Raw genomic sequence first — 16357 nt, 5'->3', positions numbered from 1 at the left:
TTGCTCCATCTCCTTGCCAAGCTGGACGTAAGACTTGGTTTGTGTTTATAGAAATTGGGCCTTTCTGAATGTGCTATCAATCTCTTCTAGGAGAGTTAATCTGCTCTTTTGCAAGAGGAAAGTCATGAAGGAGCTCTTTTTGTGAGGATCTTAAAATAATCAGGGGTTGACAGGACACTGAGGACAGAATAGGAAAAAGAAATAGGTTCAGGATGTTTAATGATATTCTAAGGCCAGGGGCATGCTGAAGCCAATGGACCAAATGAAGTATGCAGGAACATCCCCTTATAAGTGCTTAGGACCAATGGCTGGGCTAGAGGACCTATCTCATACTTATACCTATGATTCCTTAATAGTTAATGAACCACCATGTAGGGGCTTATCTCTGATGTCCAAAGTCCACTACATACCAAATGGAGCAGCGGAGGAGCAAAAACCCCAGGATTTTGAGAGTTGGAGTGATCTATGCTAGTTATTCATGAAACTGGATCCTCTACTGCTTGACAGTTTTGTGGAACTGTATCCTAGGCATGGATGTGTGATATCTTTACTGATGTCCACTCTTCAATATTCTTAGCTTATATGTCTTTGCATAGCTTATCCCAAATAAAGTAGGGAGCTCAGGGCTCTATAATGCAGTTTCCCATTTGTATCAAATATTCTGTACAATGAGCATAAGTTCACCTTCTCTTGGGTGAGGTTCCTTCTACTACTAGCTTATGCTGACTTCAGAATCTCATCCTGGCACAGCAGAAAAGACATCATCTTTGAAGTAAAAAAAAAAAAAAAAAAAAAATCTCTGTTTGGCTATTGGGAAATCAACTTATCCTCTTTTGACTTATTTCCTGTCTGGGCTACCTGTATTGGAAGTGTGAGCAGGATGAAATGAGATAACACATACAAATGTGCCTAGCATGTTGCCTGGCACATGGCAGGCACTCTGTAAATCTGTAGGTTCTGTGCAATGATACCTTCTAAAAATAAATGGACCTTGGTGTTTCTGTATCCAGGGAGACTCAGGGAGAACATCTGTTGTTCCAGATACAGGTGTAGCCCTGATATTTTTCTCATATCTATTCAAGCATTTAACTTTCTCCTCTTCACAGCTCCTGTAGGGCTGAAAGCTTCAATGGTCAGCGTGGAACGTAGACTATAGGAATAAAGGCTGTCACGTCCTCTGGTATTATGAGTGTTCCACACTTCACACCTTGTCCTGAAACTAGCCCCCAAATAACAAGGATTTAATTTTCCAAACTCTGATCCAAGAATAGCCACTATCTCTTGAATCTTTACAATAGCCTCAAGGAAAAGATGTATGATCTTGTTTTGTGTTGGTGTCAGACTATCAGTAGTGATGCTATGACTAGAAATGCCTGGGAACACTCGCCTGGGCCCATACTACTTGTGGTGAGTCCCCACAGGGAGTTCCCTGCTTGGACTGGATGGAGCCAGTGTTGTGGCTGGACTGGGCCTTGTGGTTCTTATTATGATTGAAAGATGCACCTCAGAAACAACCACCTGGGAACTCTGAAAAACAAGATTGATTCCTCACAGTTCTTGGATGGTACATAGCACACCTGGGGCCACACAGGGAGGTCCTGGGTAGAGAGAGAGAGTGTGAACCTGGGTGCTCCCTTTATTGGGATCTAGGGTGGGGTGCCTAAGGTTTCATAGGTTTACTCTTTACTGGAGAATTTAAAGCATAAGAGTGGGAATTAGGGCATGGGAAGGGAAAAGCAGGGTCACTCAAGAGGTCAGTTACCTAGGTTGCCAGGGGCTTTCTAAAAGGGGAACTTCATGGGTAGAGTGACCTGGCTATTTATCTAGTTGTGTAGCTGGCACTATGTTTATTCGATATGGATGTCTTTGAAATGGGTGCATTGGTAATCAGAAGCTTAATGTCAGGCACTTAACACTATGGATCTTCATTTGATGGATGAAGAATCTGAGAGTCAGAAAGTAACTTGACCAACACCTTGTAGCAAGTCAGAGCTTTGTCGGGAGTTTACAATCAGGACTTCTTTTATCATATGATGTATATTTGATGGGAATATACATCATTTTCCAAAATACTTTTCCTCTGTTCCAGAAAAGGCAAGAAGGGGTAAACTTTCTTCTTTTTTCTTTCCTTCCCCCCTCCTTTCTTCCCTCCCTCCTTCCTTCCCTCCCTCCTTCCTTTCCTCCCTCCTTCCTCCCTCCCTCCTTCCTCCCTCCCTCCCTCCCTCTCTCCCTCCCTCCCTCCCTCCCTCCCTTCTTCTTTTCAGTCTTTATATCACTGGCAACAAACAAACTAAAAAACCCAGAACATTATCTTTGTGTCTCTGGACTATTTGCAACTCTCCGATACACCCTGACGACAATGCTCATTTTCCTTATCCTGGTCCAAAAACTCATCCTCAGAGCTGTTCACTACCACTGGGCATCATAGTTCCTCTGCCTCTACAGAGAATGACCTCTCATCACAGTTACCCTTATCCCAAAGCACTACAGTAATTTCCACTTAGTACAGTGAATTATGACCAAGTAATAAATAATAATGTTTCAATCATCTGAATAACACTTTGGCTGAAGATAAGCATTTTGTCAATTTTTCAAAACTTTGGTATTGTGACTCAAAGGCCAATACAGTTTTTGAACACAAGGCTGTTGCATGTAAGCTATTGGGTGAAAAGATACAAAGATGTAGAAATCAAAATTTTAGTTCATGAGGACAGCATGTATATAATAATACAAGGTAGTGTATAAGTGGTTGTCAGAGGAGAGGAATGAACAGGAAGGGAGAGATCAAGGTGTGATGAGGTGATGGAGAAGTCTTCCTGGAGGAAGGGAACTTTGAAAGGTGATTAGGATTTGAAAGCGTAAGAAGGGTTAAGGAAGACTGATCTACATCTGGGAGAAGAGCATATACAAAAGCACAGAGGAAAAATCCGTGCAAGGAATGCTATAGAAATTAAGAAAATAAACCTCACCAGAGTGAGAATCAATTTGGGCAGAAAGGAGAAATAAGTTCTTAAGTTAGGTCAGAAATTTGTACAATATGGAATGTTAAAAAATGGTGTAGGACAATTGGACTTCATCCAGGTGGCAGTGAAGAAACTCTGGGGATTTGAAATAAGGGGCCATGATGAAACAGTTGTTTAAGAAAGACTAAAAGGTCAAAGGAGATGGATATTTGAGGCAGAAAAATTTGTCAGGAATTATTTCAGTTTTCCAGGAGGAGATACTGAGTATCTGAAAAAGCAAAAGGAATGGAAGAGGTTAAAGAAACACCACAACAAAAAAACCCCAGCACAGTTGGACCTAAAACAGTAGGAAGAAACATCACTTGGAGTTAATGGCTGAAGAATTATGGCTGTGGATCTCAAATCCGAGCATGAATCAGAATCTTCTGCTGGGCTTGTTAAAACCCAGATTTCTGGTCCCAATGCAGAGTTCAGGGGCCAAGAAGTCCTCTCAGTTCCATAGAAGGCAGGATTATGTGTCTAACAATATCAAGCACCACACTGCATTTCCTGTGATTAGAGTAGATGTATAGTAAAGTCAGGGGATATTGTATTCACACTTACTAAATCTCACATGTCATTTGAACATATAATACTGTAAACATATTTCTTTTCCCAAACACCAATTGCTGCACCCACAGTCTCTTTCTGAGGTCAGAGCAGCGATTTAACCATCCCATTGCCCAGCAGCGATGTACTATGTACTTTCCAAAATTAACCAAAATGAGAACTCCTGGGGTACATAACTCAGCTGTCTCCTTCCAACATGTGCATGGTTTCCTTAATCTCCTATAATGCTCTTTGGACCCGTAGTCATGCAAATAGCACCAGCGAACAGCTGCATTCTGCAAGCCAGATGGTCACATGTGGGAACAGAGATGGGATGGAGACAACAGAAGTAATAGCCTATAAAGTAGGTTAGCACTACTGAAATTCTACTTTTTTCTATTAATACCAAGTAAAAGGTTAATTATTTCCATCCGTGTTCACTTAATGGAGAGAATTAATCTTGAAGGCATAGTAAGAAATTTTCAGCAAAATTTCACCACTGCTTATTCCAAAATAGTACAGAAGGGTGATTGAGTGTGTGCTGGAAAGCTTAATGGAAACAATGAGGAGGCTTACGTAAAACTCTGTTTGCTCAACATGAAAGACTAAGTTTGTAGGTGTTTGGGAGGAGAGTAAAGAAAGAATATGCTGCATCTTCCTTCTCAGTATTGAACCCTGATGTAACCAAAGAGAGTCGTTTGGTTCCTGGATATTGTTCTCTGAAATCCAAAATATTTGAAATTAAGATATAAACTCCTTTCCTCTGTGCACAACATGAATCATGTTTAACATGGGTTATTTAAAGATCTTGTGTACACGCATATTATGTATGTATACTCAAGATATCCGATATTTAAAATAATCCATGCTTCTTTAATAAAATGTACCATTATATATTATTCTTTTTCCCATCATATTCAAAGTTCTTTTTAAGCACTATTATTAGTCTTGGAATGTCATATGTTTAATTATTTCTCTATTGAAAGTCATATATATTGATACTAAATTTTGGTGCCACTAATAATGACGTGATAAACTTATTTCCTATTTTTGGATTCTTACTAAGTTTTTGCGCTCTGATGAGGACATAAATTTAGCTAGCAGCTAATCAGAGCTAGGAATTTAATTGATTTTATAGAGGATAGACAAGCCAAGGATTCATTCATTCAAGTATTTTTTTAATAACTACTCTTTTTTAGGCATGGTTCTAATGGGGATACATCAGTGGACAAAACTTCTAACTATCCCTGGCTTCATGTAACTTGGGTCCCAGCATCCTCATTTATTAAGATAGAGAAAAGAAGAATAGAAACAATGTTTTGTAAGGTTTGTTTTTTTTTTTTTTTTGAGGGGGAAGTGGGAAGAAGTTGAGTATAATTCTGCTATGAACATGTTGGGTTTGAGGTACCAGTGAGGTATCCGAGTAGAGAGTTATTGAAAGAGCGCAAGAAAAAGTCCGGGCTGGAGACATTGATTTGGGCCTCATCGGCATCCAGGTGGGAGTTAACACCATGGAGTGGATATAATTACCCAGAGCAAAAGGCTGACTGAGAATTACTGATAGTGTAAGACTTACACCTAAGGAACTCCAGCATGTTAAAAAGAGGATATGGAAAGAGAAAAGTAGGAAAGAAACCTCTTAAAATTGTAGAGCCATGGAGCCAAGGGGAGTATATTGCCAGAAAAAGGAAATAGACAATGATAATACTTCTGAGAAATCAAAGACTGAAAAATGCACATTGCTTTTGAAAACATGAAGTTCATTACTAACACATATTACAAATACAACCCCCCTCTGAGGCTCCACACTTCTTTGATCTTCTTTCCATTGTCCCCACTTCATCTTAGCTACTCCCTTCTGTGGCCACACCTCATGATTTGTTACGACTTGTTACTGTGTTACTCCTGAAATGATAAACTCAGTCAATACACTGTGACTGGAAACATCATTGCTCCCATCTCATGCGCTCAAATGTTTCCAGTGCACTAAACTATTTGATATTAAGCCCTTCTATAAATTGACTCCTTTTCTTTCTATCCATTACTCCTTTCCATTCCACAGTTCAACACTCTCCCAAGAACCCTGAACTACTTAGACCTAGGAAAAGAGGAACATTCTGGAGACACTGGTCGTGTGACAATGTACCTCTACTTGTGAACCAATGGAAATGTTAGACTCAAAATAAAAGCATGGTGCCACCTCTTCTTACAAGCTTTTTTTTAACAAGTGAGGGATGAGCTCTAGCAATCTCCTTAACTGCAAAACACATCAGGAGGCACATCTATGGTTCCATAGTAGAAGGTATAACATTTCCAAATTAATTTAAATTTTTTAATTAATTTAAAAACCTTCAAGCCCTTTGTGATATCCATGAAAAAAAAACCCACCCACTTGCCTAAAATTGCCTCTTATCCAATAAATCCATTTAGACAGCTCCTAGAGAGAGGTGAGATCTGAGCCCATGGAAGCCAGAGTGGTTGGGATAGATGGCCGTTGTTTTAGTTTGAGTTCCACCCAAATCTTGAGATAGGGATTCAAGTCTAACTGGCTTTTTTTTTTTTTTTTTTTAAAAGAAGATGTTGGGGGTAGAGTTTATTAATTAATTTATTTATTTTTGCTGTGTTGGGTCTTCGTTTCTGTGTGAGGGCTTCCTCTAGTTGTAGCAAGTGGGGGCCACTCTTCATCGCAGTGCACGGGCCTCTCACTATCGCAGCCTCTCTTGTTGCGGAGCACAGGCTCCAGACGCGCAGGCTCAGTAGTTGTGGCTCACGGGGCCAGCTGCTCTGCGGCATGTGGGATCTTCCCAGACCAGGGCTCGAACCCGTGTCCCCTGCATTAGCAGGCAGATTCTCAACAACTGTGCCACCAGGGAAGCCCCTAAGTGGCTTTTTGGGTGTGATACCAGGAAATAACAACTGGGGGGAAAAGGGGTGAGACAGAGAAAGGAAAGCAGCCAGTAAAGGATATGTTATTTTATCAGTGAACCCATTGAATAACTGGAACTTAATCCTACTGGGAAACTCAGGGATTCAGCATAGACCCTAGACATCAACGTAGACTCTGATGACTCAGAGTTATCCCCACTTTCCCCTTGCCCCCAGAAGAAGCTGGAGTATTTACATTGATACGTGCTAATAATAATCCTCAGCTAGCATTGCCCCCAGGTGGTAATGAGCAGGAATGGGAAGGGAGAGGGGAGCCAAAGCCTCAGGAAGGACATTAGACATCATGCGTTACAGTGAGAAGTCAGCCTCTGCTCCAGCCAATCCAGAGGTCTAACATTTTAATCTCCAAGGTATAGGATTCTGTACAATTGTATAGGCTTCTATACAATTGTATAGGCTTCTATTTGGGGAAAGTATTCTGTTTAAAAATTATTTGGATTTGAAGAGTTCAGGATTAATGACGTTGAAATTGTTCCCATTTATGTTAATCAGTAGACCCCTTTTCTGCTGAATTTCATTCAAATAATCCAGTACAGGGACTGCTGGTTTTATCTGCCAGTATGACGCAGTAGAAAGAGATGGTTGCACACAAGCAGATGGTTGAATAAGATCTAATATTAGAGTTTGATCTTGTTCTCATAATTTTGTTGTCCTTGCCTGCTACCTTAATCAACATAGGCTAGCTTTATTCCAGCATGAAAATTAACTCCCAAATCCCAATGACGTAACACACCAAAGGGTTATTTTTCAATCACAACGTGTCCATCGTGGCACCACAGGTTTCTCTGCTCAGCACATTCAAGGACTCAGACTGACAAGGGGTCCGTAATCTTACAGCTGCACCCTGTGCAAGAGGCAGCTTCTTTTGTCACAGTAGCAAGGGAAGAAACTATGAAGAATCACACATGAGTTTCCTTTGTCTCAACTCAGAGGTGATGAATCATTTCTGCCCATGTTAGCCAGATCATTCACATTGCAATACTTAACTCAAGGGGTTGAGGTATGTAAGGGAGCAAAGAATATGTGATGATCATTATTGTTTTTTCCATGCCTACTAGATAGAAGACACCTTAAAGATCATCTGGGCCAGGGGTTTTCCAACTGTGCATTTCAGGACCTCTACTGCTCCCAGCATCCATAAGGAACTCTTGAAGGTGAAACAGTTATTCTCCCCACACTCCCATGTTAGCCAGAAAAGCTTTTCTTCCAATATTTTCTCCATCTTGATGCTTCTTGTAAGATTTTATTTGAAGAAAGGATTCTGCAACTTTAAAATTAGTTGGAATATGACAAATGTGATCCAACTTTTTCATTTTAAAGATAAGAAAAATCAAGCCCCAATGATACTGAGTTTCCAAAGAGATGCAGCTGGTTAGTGGAAGGTCTTGAACCTTTCTAAGACACCATACAGTTTGACATCATGCCCTGATAGACTCCTCATTGTTGGGAAAACCTTTTCTCTAAGATGTTTGTCAGGAATATCTGGAAAAACTTAAGCCAGAAGTAATTTGAGAAAAGAAAAATGAAAGGATAAATGAAAGAATAAAAAAAAATCAGTAGAGGCAGATAGAAAAAAAAAAAGTTGGCGAAGTGAAAAAGTAAAGTGAGAGAGCTAGAGAGAGAGGTGCAGGAGGTGTGAAGAGTCTGTGAGCCCAAATGAGAGAGCCACTCAGTCTAGACTCCAGATGGAGTACATGGCTTCAGTGAGTTCAGTACTGGTCTCTGCAAATACTTTAGCCAGATGTCATGGCTGAGCTACAAACCCTTGGAGGCGTGACAGAATTGGCTGTTGTTCTGTCCAGTGTTTTCTTCTTAGTGTGTGACTGATCACTCTGCTGGCTGCTCTAAGGTTATGACACCAGATAAGGGGACACCTTCTTTTAATACTGAAGTCAGATTTTTGGCAAACCGCAAAGAAGTAAAGTCCTTTTGAGGGTCCAAAGGTAGGTTGGTAGACCTCAGACTAGTAGGTGTGACCACCTTCCCAAATGGAGATCAATCTGACCCCAAGAGATGGAAAACTGTGGAGAGACACAGAATAAATAAAACAGAAAGAGGCTACTGCTTGTTAGCAGCAGGATCTTGGTTAAATTGCCTTATCTTTCTGGGACTACGTTTTCTCTGGGGGACTTCATTAAATGGTCTCTAAGTTCCATTTGAACATTGACACCCCGTAATCCTATGAAATGGCATAATGAAGGAAGGATAAATAAGAAAGCCGTGTCCCTACCAAGCTGATAGGATAAAACAGCAAAATGCAAACATTCTGCTTTGTTAAACAAGGTAAATGCTTGTATTTGCTCCCTGCAGTTGAGCAACTGGTAGAATCTGGCAGTGAGCTTTACACATGGGAACTAAGATGGAACAGCTCTGAGGACGAGGAATCGTTCTAGAAAAAGGAAAATTTGAAAGGGCCAGCCCAAGGCAATAATTCAGAAGTCAACAGACTTTGTGTTTCTTATTCTCCTAACACTCTTCCATTCTTTAAACCAATACTTAGTATCTGTTACATGCTATGGCCTAGGGATTTGATGGCAAGGAAAGTAGTCTTTACCTTCATATACAAATAATGGTGGATGCAGACAATTTAACAAAGTTTAATGCAATAAGGATAATCATAGCGGAAGAGATATTGGTGATGGGGATGGGAGAGACATTCAGACCGGACTTGAAAACCCAGAGATCATGGAGGAAGTGCATTTTAAGCTGAGTCCTGACAGAAAGATAAGGGATAGTCAGACAAAGAAGTGGAGAAGGGAATTTCTAGAAACCACTTGAGGCACGTTCAGGAAACTGAAGATAATGCATTATAACTCTGTCACTTATTGCCGAGCTGAGCGTGAGCACGTTACTGAAGCTCTCTGAGCTTCAATGTTCTCACCTGAAAAATGGAACAGTAACAGGTTGCAAAGATGGCTGTTCTTACCATTAAATGAGATAGTTTAATATACATCTGTCACCTGCTACATAGCCCGACATGTAGGAGGTGATACGGAGGTGCTCAGTAAGTGATAGCCAATTATATTACAGTGCAGGACTTGGAAAGGACAACACAGGAGTCAGACTGTTGCCCAAGTTTCTGGCTTTGGAAATTCAATCTGGACACACTGGGCATATATACAACAGGCAGGTGGAGTGTCTGGTTGGTGGTTTAATATACATATATCTGGAGTAAAGGAGTGAGATCTGGGGAAGATATACTTTCAAATTCACACAAATATGATCCTAAAATAATGCCCTGTCTTCTCTTTTCATCGTCCCATGTTGTCCTTCTGAAAAACTCCTTTTCTTCAGTCCATATTTCTATCACCCGTAGCTGTCAAATCCTAAATTATTAGCTGATAAGGAATTGTATTTTAATAGTGAGGGACTGGAAATGTTAAGAAAACTGAAATTCTTTCAAGACTCTAAGAAACAAAGCACCAGTGGACAAGTTTGTGAAATCTGATAATCAGCTAAGGTTGAACTATTGGGCCAAGTTGAACAGGCTACACAGATAGCCATAGGCTTTTTTTCCCCCTATGCATATAGTATTTTCTGAAAAGAAAATAGCGGTGGGTTAAATAAGAGCCATCAGACATACCTGCTGAACTGAATACTTAAGATTTTCTTGACATTCCCTTCTATCCCATAAATCAAATTAGCTACAAAACATCATCAGTGTAGCAAATCTGCCTGCCCCTTCTTTCTGTTTTGCATTTCAAATTAATATCAGATGAAACAACGCCTTTCAGAGCATTTTCCAGATCAAAAGCAGACACACAATCACCTGACAAAATTGGCATTTAAAGAGGAAAAAAACCCAACATTATTTAACATAAAACTTATTGAAAAATTCAAAGGCTGCCAACTGGACAGGAAATTAAGGTAAGGTCTCTGAAAAGACTCTGCTCCTCAATAGTAGGGAACAGCAGGAGGCTTGGCTGTGGTTCTCTACATGTTTTCAATGTGAAGTCCTTGTTTAGTGAGGCTATAAACTGTCCTAGATATTATCTCCTTCCCTCCCACTGAATATAAAACTCTTATCAAGCCTCTGCTCTAGAATTAAATTCTCATCCTAGTAGGGCTTTTTCTGTTGCCTTCTATCACTTCAGAACTTTTAGAACACCAATTTCTGGTTTGCAATCTACCTTCATTTAGCCCCTGAGTTCTCTGTCCTCGGTGCTGTGAAAGCAGTGGCTGGAGAAAGCTCAGGCTTAGAGAAAAAAATTTTTTTCTCAAATGGGGCTCGGGGTGAGAGATGCAAGGCTCTCTGAAGAGTATTTAATTAATAAGTGTTTATTCATCATAAATCTGATATGTAACCAGCACTCTAAGTGAACTCCCCCACTGCTCACAAAGTAATACTTACATTGAAGCTGCAGCTGCTATTTATGCTTTAAAAAGCACAAGATTTTCTGTTAGAAAAGTGGAACATGTATCCTGGTTCTATCTTTATTACCTGTTTGAAACTGGGCAAGTCATTATCAATAGCTTGAAATTCAGTTCTACCCTCGAAAAAAATGGAGCGCCAGATTTTCTCTCTGTATCATTTTATTCATACCTTTATTTCATAAATTTTCACCTTTAATTGTAATCATTATTTGCATGTAACTTAGATCACGGACTACCTCTTAGTCACTTCTGTATTCCCAGGATTTAGAACATTGCACATTGTAGATGTTCCGTGAGGTTTTGTAAAAGGAATTAAAAATATCCCTGCCTCACAAAGTTGTCAAATACATTAAAAGCAAGCTCAGTTGCTGGAATGTGCACCTGCTTTCTCCTTCAAACACTTAGAAATACAGGATATAACAAAATGATGCTTTTAGTATAACAAAGCTCAAAATAGAGGAACGGAAAATCCTCATGCTGTTAAAATAAATAGGGAAATCAAAGCCAGAGTTTGAACTTGGCTAATGCTAAGGACACCTAAGGGACATTAAATGAGAACATACATCAAACAGCTAACTAAAAAGGGTTATAATGCCCAGGCTGGAGAAAACAAATGTGGCCTTGAACCCATGAAAGGTGAAGACCTATAACTGAAACCTCTCTGTAAAGATGGGTCCTTGGAAGAGTTGCTCCTTCTATATGGAAACTAGACTAGAAAAAGTACACCTTGAGATTGTGGTGGAAAAAAGGGTCTGAATTTCTGCTACCAATTCAAGAATCACAAGTGATAAATGAATGCATAAAAATTGATCTTAAATTGAAGATATCCCAGACACCATAAGAGAAAAAAATATAACTCTCCTATGAGGACACAACCCAGGGTGAATGAGGCTACCACAGAAGAACAAGCTCCATGGAAGATAAGTTTAAAAAATCAGTCACCCAAGGAAATGGTCAGCCATGAAAAAGAGTCAGCAAAAACAAAAAGGAAAATTAGAACTTCTGATAATAGGATATCTAAAATAGATGACACAATAAGTACACTGAACATGATAAAGGGACAAAAGAGAACATAAAAACCATAATAAAAAAATGATTCCATTGGGAAAGCAGATTTGTAAAATATCCAAGTAGAAATATTAGTCATTGAAATAAAACTCAACACGCAGGTTAAACAGCTGGGAAAAACACAATTGCAGAGAGAGTTAGAGAGATGGATGATAGATATGAGGAAATTACACAGACTACTACAGCAAATAATAAGAATGATAGCAAAGAGTGGTCAACATTTATAGATGACAAAATGAGAATGATCAAAATACAAATGGTAGGCTTTCCAGAAAAATAAGTTGGATAGAATAAGACATGAGGCACTTTTCAAAATAATGATGGCTGAGATTTTTCTGGCACTGAAGAAAGTAATGAGTTCTCAGATTGAAGAAGCACACTGAGAAAGGTTAAAAAACAATTCTGCATCTAAACATATGTGATGACACTCAAGGAACTGATATCTTACAAAATCTTAAAAGCAACCAGAGAGATGAGGCAGATTACTTACAACAAAAAAAAATTAGTAACAAAGAAGTCGAAAGACAAAGAAATGAGACTTCCCAAAGGACTGAGAGACAATAACTATGAACTTAAAATTTTCAAACTATTCCAAAACATAAAAGTGAGATAATGATAATTTTAGAAAAAAAATACTGGGAGAATTTACCATTCACAAACCCTTGCTGTAAAAACTGCAGAAGAATGAACATCAGTAGGAGAGGAATTCAACCTGAAGGAAGAAACAAAAGTTCAAGAATCAAGTGATTACGAAGCAAAAGTGAGCAAAGAAACTGATGGGTAAAACTAAGGAAGCGTCAGTTCCAAACAGTCAATAATAAAAATAAATAATTTGGTGGTGTCTATGAACAAAGTAGAAATAAACACAAATTAGTAATAACAAAATGGAAAATGGAAAGTTTAAAGTATTTTTAGGTTCTTATTTTTGTGAGAGTATAGTAGAGTAATTGCCTAACTTTAGGCATTGTTGAATTAAGAATGCCATTAGAAAATAGAAATCAAGTCAATAAATGTATACATTTCAATCCAGATATAAAGAGAAAAAAGGAAGGGAGGGAGGGAGGAAGAGAGAGGAAGGAGTTAAGTTTGGTCAATCCAATATAAGATAGGAAAGGAGAAGAGTAAAGCAAAGAAAAGCATAGTTGCAGAAACAAACAAACAAAAAAAGATTCCAAATGTATAAGTAATCTCAATAAAAGTGGAGAGATTTAAATTGCCTCTTATTTTTTCTCAGTGACCAAAATATAGAATAAAATCTAGCTGTATGTTATTTATGAGATATCCAAATTGTAAGTACACAAAAGGCTTGAAAATTAGAGGATGAAAAATATATCTGACAGAATAATGTCAAAAATAAAGCTTGTTTAGCTATGGTAATAGATAAAATAGAATTCCAGGAAAAAGTTATTAAAGACAAAAAAGGCTCATTAAGGACAAAGAGGATTATTATAATAATAGAAGGAAATAGTAAGATTTACATAGCTATGCTAAATTATTTTGGCAGTTACTTTAATTTTAGTTACATAATTGTATTTTTTATAAACATATAGATTGACGGAATTGCAATAAGAAACTGAAAAAAGCAAAGTTAAAAATGTTGACCAAACCCACAAAAACCAAATCACCAAGCAAATAAAACTTTAAAAGTCTTAGATAAAGCATATAAGAGAAAAAAGTCAGAATATATAAAATTTGAACAACAAAATTAACTATGTCTAATAGACGTATATTGAACTCTATAATCAACGATTAGAGACTATACGATCTTACCAACCACACAATGAACATTTTTAAATTCATCATTTTTATTTTTATTTTTATTTTATTTTTTTTTTTTTAAACATCTTTATTGGGGTATAATTGCTTTACAATGGTGTGTTAGTTTCTGATTTACAACAAAGTGAATCAGCTATACATATACATATGTTCCCATATGTCTTCCCTCTTGCGTCTCCCTCCCTCCCACTCTCCCCATCCCACCCTTCCAGGCTGTCACAAAGCACCGAGCTAATATCCCTGTGCCTTGCGGCTGCTTCCCCCCAGCTATCTACCTTACTACGTTTGTTAGTGTGTATATGTCCATGACTCTCTCTCGCCCTGTCAAAACTCACCCTTCCCCCTCCCCATATCCTTAAGTCCGTTCTCCAGTAGGTCTGCGTCTTTATTCCTATCTTACCCCTAGGTTCTTCATGACATTTTTTTCCCTTAAATTCCATATATATGTGTTAGCATACGGTATTTGTCTTTTTCTTTCTGACTTACTTCACTCTGTATGACAGATTCTAGGTCTATCCATCTCATTACAAATAGCTCAATTTCATTTCTTTTTAAGGCTGAGTAATATTCCATTGTGTATATGTGCCACATCTTCTTTATCCATTCATCCGATGATGGGCGCTTAGGTTGTTTCCATGTCCTGGCTATTGTAAATAGAGCTGCAATGAACATTTTGGTACATGACTCTCTTTGAATTTTGGTTTTCTCAGGGTATATGCCAAGTAGTGGGATTGCTGGGTCATATGGTAATTCTATTTGTAGTTTTTTAAGGAACCTCCATACAGTTCTCCACAGTGGCTGAACCAATTCACATTCCCACCAGCAGTGCAAGAGTGTCCCCTTTTCTCCACACCCTCTCCAGCATTTATTGTTTCTTGATTTTTTGATGATGGCCATTCTGACTGGTGTGAGATGATATCTCATTGTAGTTTTGATTTGCATTTCTCTAATGATTAATGATGTTGAGCATTCTTTCATGTGTTTGTTGGCATTCTGTATATCTTCTTTGGAGAAATGTCTATTTAGGTCTTCTGCCCATTTTTGGATGGGGTTGTTTGTTTTTTTGTTATTGAGCTGCATGAGCTGCTTGTAAATTTTGGAGATTAATCCTTTGTCAGTTGCTTCATTTGCAAATGTTTTCTCCCATTCTGAGGGTTGTCTTTTGGTCTTGGTTATGGTTTCCTTTGCTGTGCAAAAGCTTTGAAGTTTCATTAGGTCCCATTTGTTTATTTTTGTTTTTATTTCCATTACTCTAGCAGGTGGGTCAGAAAGGATCTTGCTGTGATTTATGTCATAGAGTGTTCTTCCTATGTTTTCTTCTAAGAGTTTGATAGTTTCTGGCCTTACATTTAGGTCTTTAATCCATTTTGAGCTTATTTTTGTGTATGGTGTTAGGGAGTGATCTAATCTCATACTTTTACATGTACCTGTCCAGTTTTCCCAGCACCATTTATTGAAGAGGCTGTCCTTTCTCCACTGTACATTCCTGCCTCCTTTATCAAAGATAAGGTGTCCATATGTGCGTGGGTTTATCTCTGGGCTTTCTATCCTGTTCCACTGATCTATCTTTCTGTTTTTGTGCCAGTACCATACTGTCTTGATTACTGTTGCTTTGTAATATAGTCTGAAGTCAGGGAGCCTTATTCCTCCAGCTCCTTTTTTCGTTCTCAAGATTGCTTTGGCTATTCGGGGTCTTTTGTGTTTCCATACAAATTGCGAAATTTTTTGTTCTAGTTCTGTGAAAAATGCCAGTGGTAGTTTGATAGGGATTGCATTGAATCTGTAGATTGCTTTGGGTAGTAGAGTCATTTTCACAATGTTGATTCTTCCCATCCAAGAACATGGTATATCTCTCCATCTATTTGTATCATCTTTAATTTCTTTCATCAGTGTCTTATAATTTTCTGCATACAGGTCTTTCGTATCCTTAGGTAGGTTTATTCCTAGATATTTTATTCTTTTTGTTGCAATGGTAAATGGGAGTGTTTTCTTGATTTCACTTTCAGATTTTTCATCATTAGTATATAGGAATGCCAGAGATTTCTGTGCATTAATTTTGTATCCTGCTACTTTACCAAATTCATTGATTAGCTCTAGTAGTTTTCTGGTAGCATCTTTAGGATTCTCTATGTATAGTATCATGTCATCTGCAAACAGTGACAGCTTTACCTCTTCTTTTCCGATTTGGATTCCTTTTATTTCCTTTTCTTCTCTGATTGCTGTGGCTAAAACTTCCAAAACTATGTTGAATAAGAGTGGTGAGAGTGGGCAACCTTGTCTTGTTCCTGATCTTAGTGGAAATGCTTTCAGTTTTTCACCATTGAGGATGATGTTTGCTGTGGGCTTGTCATATATGGCTTTTATTATGTTTAGGAAAGTTCCCTCTATGCCTACTTTCTGGAGGGTTTTTATCATAAATGGGTGTTGAATTTTGTCGAAAGCTTTCTCTGCATCTATTGAGATGATCATATGGTTTTTCTCCTTCAATTTGTTAATATGGTTTATCACATTGATAGATTTGCGTATATTGAAGAATCCTTGCATTCCTGGAATAAACCCCACTTGATCATGGTGTATGATCCTTTTAATGTGCTGTTGGATTCTGTTTGCTAGTATTTTGTTGAGGATTTTTGCATCTATGT

This window comes from Phocoena sinus, chromosome 11 (genome assembly GCF_008692025.1).
Source record: "Phocoena sinus isolate mPhoSin1 chromosome 11, mPhoSin1.pri, whole genome shotgun sequence".
Taxonomy (NCBI): Eukaryota; Metazoa; Chordata; class Mammalia; order Artiodactyla; family Phocoenidae; genus Phocoena; species Phocoena sinus.
Note: the sequence above shows the minus strand (reverse complement) of the source record.